Below are 9591 nucleotides of genomic sequence, written 5' to 3' on the forward strand. Positions count from 1 at the left end.
GGCCTCGTTGCCCCTTGTGTATATCTGCTCTCAAGTTTTACAAACTTGCCCCTCCAGCTACATCACTGACATCCACCCGGCTATGTGGAAAATTGCCCAGTTGTATCCTGTAAGCAAAACGCAGGACAAATCCAACCTGGCCAATTACCACCCCATCAGTCTACTCTCGATCATCAGTAAAGTAATGGAAGGGGTCATCAACAGTGCTATCAAGCAGCACAGTTTGGGTTCCGCCAGGGCCACCCAGCTCCTGACCTCATTACAGCCTTGGTACAAAAATGGACAAAAGAGCTGAACCCCCGAGGTGAGGTGAGAGTGACTGCCCTTGACATCAAGGCCTCATGTGACCGAATGTGGCATCAAGGAGCCTAGCAAAACTGGAGTCAATGGAAATTAGGGGAGAAACTCTCCCCTGGTTGGAGTCATACCCCGCACAAAGGAAGATGGTTGTGATTGTTGGTCAGTCATCTCAGCTCCAGCAAATCACTGCAGGAGTTCCTCAGGATAGTTTTTTAGGCCCAGCTATCTTCAGCTGCTTCATCAATGACCTTCCTTCCATCATAAGGTCAGAAGTGGGGATGTTCCCTGATGATTGCACAATGTTCAGCATCATTCGCGACTCCTCAGATACTGAAGCAGTCCCTGTCCAAATGCAGCAAGACCTGGACAATATCCAGGCTTGGGCTGACAAGTGGCAAGTAACATTCATGCCACACAAGTGTCAGGCAATGACCATCTCCAACAAGAGAGAATCTAACCATTGCCCCTTGATGTTCAATGGCATTACCATCACTGAATCCCCTACTATCCATATCCTGGGGGTTGTCATTGACCAGAAACTGAACTGGACTAGCCATATAAATACTGTGGCTACAAGAGCAGGTCAGAGGCTAGGAATCCTGCAATGAGTAACTCACCTCCTGACTCCCCAAATCCTGTCCACCATCTACAAGGCACAAGTCAGGAGTGTGATGGAATACTCCCCACTTGCCTGGATGAGTGCAGCTCCCACATCACTCAAGAAGCTTGACACCTTCCAGGACAAAGCAATACATTTGATTGGCACCACATCCACAAACATTTACTCCCTCTACCATCAATGCACAGTGGCAGCAGTGTGTGTACCAGCTACAAGATGCACTGCAGGAACTCACCAAGGCTCCTTAGGCAGCACCTTCCAAACCCACGACCACTACCATCTAGAAGGGCAAGGGCAGCAGATAGATGGGAACACCACCACCTGGGAGTTCCCCTCCAAGTCACTCACCACCTTGACTTGGAAATATATCGCCGTTCTTTCACTGTCACTAGGTCAAAATCCTGGAACTCCCTCCCTAACAGCACTGTGGGTGTACCTACACCACATGGACTGCAGCGGTTCAAGGAGGCAGCTCACCACCACCTTCTCAAGGGCAATTTGGGATGGGCAATAAATGCTGCCCAGCCAGCAACACCCACATCCCACAAACAAATAATAAAAAATGACAGAAAAACCGAGTGCCACATAAATGTCTTGGTTCGTCTGTGTTCGCCAGTCTGCGTTCGCCAGTCTGTGTTCGCCAGTCTGCGTTCACCCATCTGCATTCACCAGTCTGTGTTCGCCAGTCTGCGTTCACCCATCTGCATTCGCCCATCTGCATTCACCCATCTGCATTCGCCAGTCTGCGTTCACCCATCTGCATTCTCCAATCTGCGTTCACCCATCTGCATTCACCAGTCTGCATTTGCCAGTCTGTGTTCACCCATCTGCATTCGCCAATCTGCGTTCACCCATCTGCATTCACCAGTCTGCATTTGCCAGTCTGTGTTCACCCATCTGCATTCGCCAGTCTGCGTTCACCCATCTGCATTCGTCAGTCTGCATTCGCCAGTCTCTCCCACTTACCATCAATAGCATCGTGCCACTTGGATTCACAAGGCCACTTAGCAGATAACTCTGTCTGATCATTAGCTTCTGGTATGAGGTAAGTCTGTGTCGCTGTAGATACTGGTCCCTGCTCACTCCCAATGTTTGGGTCAACAACCTCTCTACTCCTCTTCTGGGTGCCATTTATGACAAACAGGGCTCTGATCTTGCTGTTATGAAATCCCCTCACTTTGCCATTCAGTGCCAGGAGTGTTTCCACAGCCTGGTACAATCTCCCATGTTTCAGCAACCATCCTACAAATGGGACTTCCTCAGCATGCTCCAGTCATGCCTTTGTCATGAGGCTCGCTGGCCTCCTACCATCCACTGGGAAGAAGGCCTCTGTCTGCTCCTTCACTGCCTGCAGAGCCATCTCCAGAGAGGAGTCACTAAACCGTGGAGCCCAACCCCCCTCCCCTCACACCTCCCTGTGAGTCCAGCCACTCCTGCAAAATCCCCTTGTTCAGCACCCCTCCCACTGCTCTCCAGTGTGAAGCCTGCACACTCTCCTTTAAATAGGCCCCCAAACAGAGATGTAAGAAAAGCATTAAACAGGAAATTAGAGGCACATGCAATATGGATACAACTGTAATCATGGGTGACTTTAATCTACATTTAGATTGGACAAACCAAACTAGCAATAATACTGTGGAGGAGGATTTCCTGGAGTGTGTACGTGATGGTTTTTTTAGACCAAAACATTGAGGAGCCAACTAGAGAGCAGGCTCTCCTAGACTGGGAATTGTGCAATGAGAAAGGATTAATTAAGAATCTTGTTGTACGGGGTCCCTTGGGGAAGAATGACCATAAAGTGAAGAAATTGAATCTGAAACTAGGGTTGTGAATTTAAATAAAGGGGTCTACGAGGGCATGAGGCGTGAGTTGGCAACGATGGATTGGGGAACCTTACTAAAAAGATTGATGGTGGATAGCCAATGGCTAATATTTAAGGAACGCATGCATGAATTACAACAATTATTCATTCCTGTCTGGCGCAAAAATAGAACAGGAAAGATGGCTCAACCATGGATTACAAGATAAATTAGGGATAGTATTAGATCCAAAGAGGAGAATAAAATTGCCAGAAAAAGCAGCAAGCCTGAGAATTGGGAGCAGTTTAGAATTCAGCAAAAGTGGACAAAAAGATTGATCAAGAAAGGGAAAATGGAGTATGAAAGTAAACTTGCAGGGAACATAAAAACTGGCTGTAAAAGCTTCTATAAATACGTGAAGACAAAAAAATTAGCAAAGACAAATGTAGGTCCCATACAGTCAGAAATGGGGGAAATTATAATGGGGAACAAATAAATGGCAGAAGAATTAAACACATATTTGGGTTCTGCCTTCACAAGAGAGGACACAAATAATTTCCCAGAAATGTTAGGGAACCATGGGTCTCATGAGGGAGGGATTGAAGAAAATCAGTATTAGTAAAAAACTGGTGCTAGAGAAACTAATGGGGTTAAAGGCTGAAAAATCCCCAGGGTTTGATAATCTACATCCCAGAGCACTAAAGGAAGTGGCCCTGGAAATATTGGATGCATCGATGGTCATCTTCCAAAATTCTATAGACTCTGGAGCAGTTCCTACAGATTGGGGGGTGGCAAATGTTACCCCACTATTTAAAAAAGGAGCGAGAGAAAAACCAGACGAGTTTGCCTAACATCAGTAGGCTATGTTAGCTAGAGCCTATTATAAAAGACATGGTAACAGAACACTTGGAAAGCATTAACAGGATTAGACAAAGTCAGCATGGCTTTACAAAAGGGAAACCATGCTTAACTAATCTACTGGGGTTTTTTTGAGGATGTAACTAATAGAATAGATAAGGGAGAACCAGTGGATGGAGTGCATTTGGATTTCAAGAAGGCTTTTGATAAGGTCCCACATAAGAGGCTAGTGGGCAAAATGAAAGCACATGGGATTGGGGGTAATATATTGGCATGGATTGAGAATTGGTTGACAGTCTGAAAACAGAGAGTGGGAATAAATGGGTCTTTTTCTGGATGGCAGGTGGTGACCAGTGGTGTACTGCAGGGATCAGTGCTTGGGCCCCAGCTATTCATGATAATATATAAATGACTGGGATGAGGAAACCAAATGCAATATTTCCAAGTTTGCTGATGACACAAAACTGGGCGGGGTTGTGAGGAGGATGCACGGAGGCTTCGGGGTGATTTAGACAAGTTGTGTGTGTGAGCAAACACATGGCAGATGCAGTATAACATGGATAAATGTGAAGTTATATGCTCCAATGTGAAGAACAGAAAGGTGGAGTATTATTTAAATGGTGAAATATTGGGGAATGTGGGTGTACAAAGGGATCTGGGTGTCCTTGCACACGGGTCAATGAAAGTAAACAGACAGGTGCAGCAAGCAATTAGGAAGGCAAATGGGATGTTGGCCTTCATTGCAAGAGGATTTGAGTTCAGAAGTAGGGATGTCATACTACAGTTATACAAGGCCTTGGTGAGACCACACCTGGAGTATTGCGTACTGTTTTGGTCGCCCTATCTAAGAAATGATATACTTGCCATAGAGGGTGTGCAGCGAAGGCTCACTAGGCTGATACTGGGGATGGCAGGACTGTCGTATGAGGAGAGACTGGTTCGACTGAGCCTGTATTCACTAGAGTTTAGAAGAATGAGGGGATCTGATTAAAACGTATAAAATTCTAACAGGGCTAGACAAACTGGATGCAGGGAGGATGTTTCCCCTGGTTGGGAAATCGAGAACCAGGTGCCACAGTCTCAGGATACGGGGCAGGTCATTTAGGACTGAGATGAGGAAAGATTTCTTCACTCAGAGGGTGGTCAACCTGTGGAATTCTCTATCACAGAGGCTGTGGAGGCCGTGTCACTGAGTATATTCAAGAAGAAATTGATAATTTTTTGGATACTAGGGGCATCAAGGGGTATGGAGAGAAAGCGGGAATATGGCGTTGAGATGGAGGTTCAGCCATGATCATATTGAATGGCGGAGCAGGCTTGAAGAGCTGAAATGCCCAGTCCTGCTCCTAATTTCTATGTTTCTAAATATGGCTCTGTTAACCTTGCTCCTGTCACTTCTCCCACCCACCACCCATTATTACCCAGCTCTCCTGCTGGCTGAGTGACTGGATAAGGATAATTCAGCACAGAATTCCCACCACTCATCTGTGCTACCCACAAATAACACTAGAGTCAAAACTCGGGAGTGAATCTGTGAAATGTAACTCATGAATCCAGAAAGTTCCAGAATGGCTAAAACCAATTGAGACATTTTCATCAAATCAGACATCAAGCTTTTAACAAACATTTATTACAAGGAATTTATTGCACAAAAAACAGCCTATTGGCTGAGTGGGTCTAAAACAGTGTTTATGCTCCACATTCTTCACCTCATCCTATCACCATATCCTCCTACTCCTTTCTCACCTGTGTTCATTCAGCTTCCCCTTAAACGTACCAACACTGTTCGTCTCAACTACTCCCTGTGGTATCGAGTTCCACATTCTCCCCACTCTCTGGGTAAGAAGATTCTCCTGAATTCCTGATTGGATTTATTAGTGACTGTCTTATATTGATGGCTCCAGTTTTCAACTCTCCCACAAGTGGAAAGAGTTTTGCTAACTCTAAGATAAAAGCAAAAAACTGTGGATGCTGGAAATCCAAAACAAAAACAAAAATACCTGGAAAAACTCTAGATCTGGCAGCATCTGCGAAGAGGAACATAGTTAACGTTTTGAGTCCGAATGACTCTTCAACAGAACTAAGTAAAAATAGAAAAGAGGTGAAATATAAGCCCTCACCCCTTAAACCAGCTTATATTTCACCCCTTTGCTAACTCTACCTGTTTGAACCCTTTCAGAATCTTAAAGATCTCCATCGGCCAGCTGACAGAGAACAAGTGATCATTTTGATTCTGTATCTTCTCACTGAATTAAAGTGGGGATTTTGTAAAACACGTGTACAAATCTCCAAGGCTTCTACAAAATTAAATTTTAAAACAACATTCTGAACTTCAACTAAAATGAGAGTCTGTTAAAGTGACAGAGACAGTCCAGGGATACAGAATCTAAAACAAAAGCAAAATACTGCAGCTGCTGGAAATCTGAAAAATAAAACCCAGAAAATTCTGGAGATATTCAGCACATCTGGCAGCGTCTGTGAAGAGAGAAACAGAGTTAACACTTTGAGTCCACATGACTTCCTAAAAGCTCTGAAGAAGAGTCGAAACATTAACTGTTTCTCTCTCCACAGATTCTGCCAGAATATTTCCAGCACTTTGTTTCTAACAGGTATTTGTTATTATTAATGCAGAATCTAACTCCACTGTCAGACACTCCTGCTGCAATGTCCTCTACATTCTGTTAAAGCAAATAGATCACCAAAATCAGGAGAAATATTCCACGATTTCAACTATTGAACAGAAATAAGTCAAACACTCACACACATCTGAATTCTCTGCTGGTTTGCTCCCTGCCTTCTCCTCACCTCTGTATGTCTCCTCACATCTGTATGTCTCCCTTTATTTAAATACAGTTTTCCAAAAGCATGTGGCAAAACCAATGAAACAACTTTGCTCCAAACAGCCAATTATTCAATCTGTTTTTGAGCCCAGCACAGGATCTGATTGGATGCCAAATTGTATTCTCTTCCACTTAATTTCCACTTTTTTAAACTATGGAATCAGAGTGAGAGAAACCGCAGTAAACATTTCCTCATCTATAACGTGGCTTCTCTGGAATGTGATGAATTTCCCTTTTCGATTAGAAACATTTAATGACTCTCTAATAGTTTTATGCTGAGAACGGTTAACTGTTTCCTACATTTGATCCTATCTTAAATAAACAACACAGACAATAGCTTGAATATTTATTCCCATGAACCAGAAAGCAACCTCAGCCAACAACAAGAACAATCACTTTTATTTCTTATGTCACAAGAACACAAGAATCAGGAGTAGGCCATTCAGCCCATGGGGCCTACCCCACTATTCAATAAGATCATGGTGGATCAGATTAACTGCACTGCCCTGTCTGTCCGCCATAACCCTCAACTCCTTGTCAATCAAAAAAGTGAAAGTTTTGGATGAGCTGGAGGTTATGGAGGGTGGGAGATGGGTGGTTGACTGGAGTAGTGTTGGAATATTCAAATCTAACAAAGGCATGAATGAGGGTTTCAGCAGCAGATGAGCTGAGTTCAAGGCAGAGATAGGTGATAGCGAAATTGGTGGATTTAGCGATGGAGCAGATATGGAGGCAGAAACACAGCTTCCACTCATGAAACACAATGAACGTGGAAGAGTGGAATTATCTAAACAGAGTGATGGGCATTGAAGGGGAATATTCCCCTTCATCAAAATGGCTGCAGAAGAGTTTTTATAGAATGATACAGCACAGAAGGAGGCCTTTCAGCCTATTCATGCTTGTGCTGGTTCTTTGAAAGGATCAATCCATTTAATTAGCTCCCTCTGCTCTTTCCCTGTAGTCCTGCAAGTTTCTCCTTTTCAGGTATTTATCCAATTCCCCTTTTGAAAGTTATTATTGAATCTGCCCTTTCAGACAGTGTCTTCCAGAAAACAGATTCTCATCTCCTCTCTGGTTCTTCTATCAAGTATTTCCAATCCATTTCTTCATTTTTTTCATGGGATGTGGGTGTCACTGGCAAGGCCAACATTTGTTGCCCATCCCTAATTGCCCTCGAACTGAGTGGCTTACTAGGCCATTCAGAAGGCAGTTAAGAATCAACCAGGAGTCACACGTAGGCCAGACCAGGTAAGGATGGCAGATTTCCTTCCCTAAAGGGTATTAATGAACCAGATGGGTTTTTATGACAATTGATGATAATAGTCATGGTCACTTTTACTGAGGCTCGCATTCAATTCCAGATTTATTGATTGAATTGTAATTCCACTAGCTGTCGTGGTGGGATTTGAACCCATGTCTCCAGTGAATTATTCTGAGCCTCTGGATTACTAGCCCAGTAACACTACCACTACGCCACCATCTCCTCTGTACCCCCTGGTTACTGACTGTCCTGCCACTGCGAACAGTTTACTCTATCAAAACCCTCTAATTTTGAACATCTCTATTAAATCTCCTATTAACCTTCTCTGCTCTAAGGAGAACAATCCCAGTCTCTCCACAAAGCCGTAATCCCTCATCCCTGATATCATTCTAGTGAATCTCCTCTGCACCCCCTCCAAGGCTTCCTCCTTCCTTCAGTATAGAGCCCAGAATTGAACACAAAATTCAAACTGAGGCTAAACTAATTCTGAAGGGGGGTTAGTTCCTGAATAATTGGGCTGTGAATCAGATCTTCACTGCTTTCTGCAGTCACTCAAGCTTGGAGGAAACAGGTTAATTTCCATCCAATCACAAATCAGAATATCAGCAAGGACTCCGGAGGTGAAACAGACTGTGCCTTTGAGGTGGGTTTTGAAAGGACCTTCTGCAGTATCCCAATCAATGCCATGTGCCTCACACCACAAGACAATCTATCCCCAATTCCAACAAATAGGCACTTGCCTTATTGGTGACATCCGGACCAGATGCACAAAACATCTGTTTAAGTTAAACTAGATCCAGGACACTGAGTGCACCGCAGGCTGAAAAATGTTTATTTTAAATGTGGGAAGAGAAAGTGAAGTATTTTTCATCTCCATCAACAAACCCAAAGCAATTTAACCTTTGAATGTAATAAATTGCAGTCTGAACTTTAATGAATTGAACTGTGAAAGGGTACAGTGGATTGATAATCCAGAGATTAGGAGATCAAATCCCACCTTCACACTTTGAGAATTTGAACTCAGTTGAAATGTAAATTGCAGGGGTTCAGTGTGGAATCAGTGACCACAATATTCCCAGAGTGGGAATGGGGAGCTTGGTAACACAGAAATGCAGGTAACTGGAGAGATTCTACTGAATTGAATGGCAGAGCCTCGTGGTTTCCCCTGGATTGAAAGGTTGGCTGTTGACAGAGACTAATCGGCTGCAGGTCAGGAGAGAGCCATTGTGGCTGCAAGGTGAGGGGTCAAGGAGATGAGGGTGCAGGGAGGTTGATGGTGGGAGAGATGGCCACAGTTAAGCTGAGGGAAGTGGTGAGGCTGCACTTTCTTCCACTTGGCCCACGAGCAGGTGCTACAAAGAATCTTACACAATGAGTCTGGCTCTTATCACCTCCCTTCAGCTGTTTGGCTTGGCAATTTGGAGCAGGAATAGGCCCTTCAGCCCCTCGAGCCTGCTACCTGTGCTGCAGACCTTAAATTTAAAGGTTAATAAAATTCAGTGCAAAAAGATCTTATCAACCTTTAGTAATGAGGGTAATTGCTGCAATATTGAGCTGTCAGACTTGACTAATTAACCGACAACGTGAAAACATTACTCACCATCTTCCAAACAATCCTCAGTTCAATCTGGAATTGGGTGTATTAAACCCCAAGAGATCACGTCCTCACGAGCTGGTCCTGACTGGCCGAAACTAATCAACCGATCAGGTGGTCCGTGCTGCAATCCAGGTCAGATTAAGCCAAAGGAGGTCACTGACCAGTGATTCAAGGAGAGTGGCCTGAGGGAGCAATGGATAAGAGGAGGAGGGGAGGGAGTGGCTGAGAAAACAGGGGGGTCTGAACGAGGGGTGGAGTGATGGAGCAGGAGATTCCCTAAAAGCAGTGCCTCCATCCTCAGTGCGGGAATGGATGTT

At 44.3% G+C, this 9591-nt stretch overlaps 1 protein-coding gene across 2 annotated transcripts in view; it reads right to left on the reverse strand.

Annotated features, from left to right (window-relative positions):
• The window catches only part of fhl1a (four and a half LIM domains 1a), a 109147-nt gene extending 102692 nt beyond the window's left edge, over window positions 1-6455 (reverse strand). Inside the window, exon 1 of one of the 2 annotated variants that reach the window (XM_041195461.1) lies at window positions 6337-6455. The gene's annotated coding sequence lies outside the window, so the exon portion shown is untranslated. The remainder of the gene's footprint in view (window positions 1-6336) is intronic. The other variant, XM_041195462.1, reaches the window with a different exon arrangement.
• Window positions 6456-9591: the final 3136 nt, after the last annotated feature.

The sequence above is a fragment of the Carcharodon carcharias genome, chromosome 9 (assembly GCF_017639515.1).
Source record: "Carcharodon carcharias isolate sCarCar2 chromosome 9, sCarCar2.pri, whole genome shotgun sequence".
Taxonomy (NCBI): Eukaryota; Metazoa; Chordata; class Chondrichthyes; order Lamniformes; family Lamnidae; genus Carcharodon; species Carcharodon carcharias.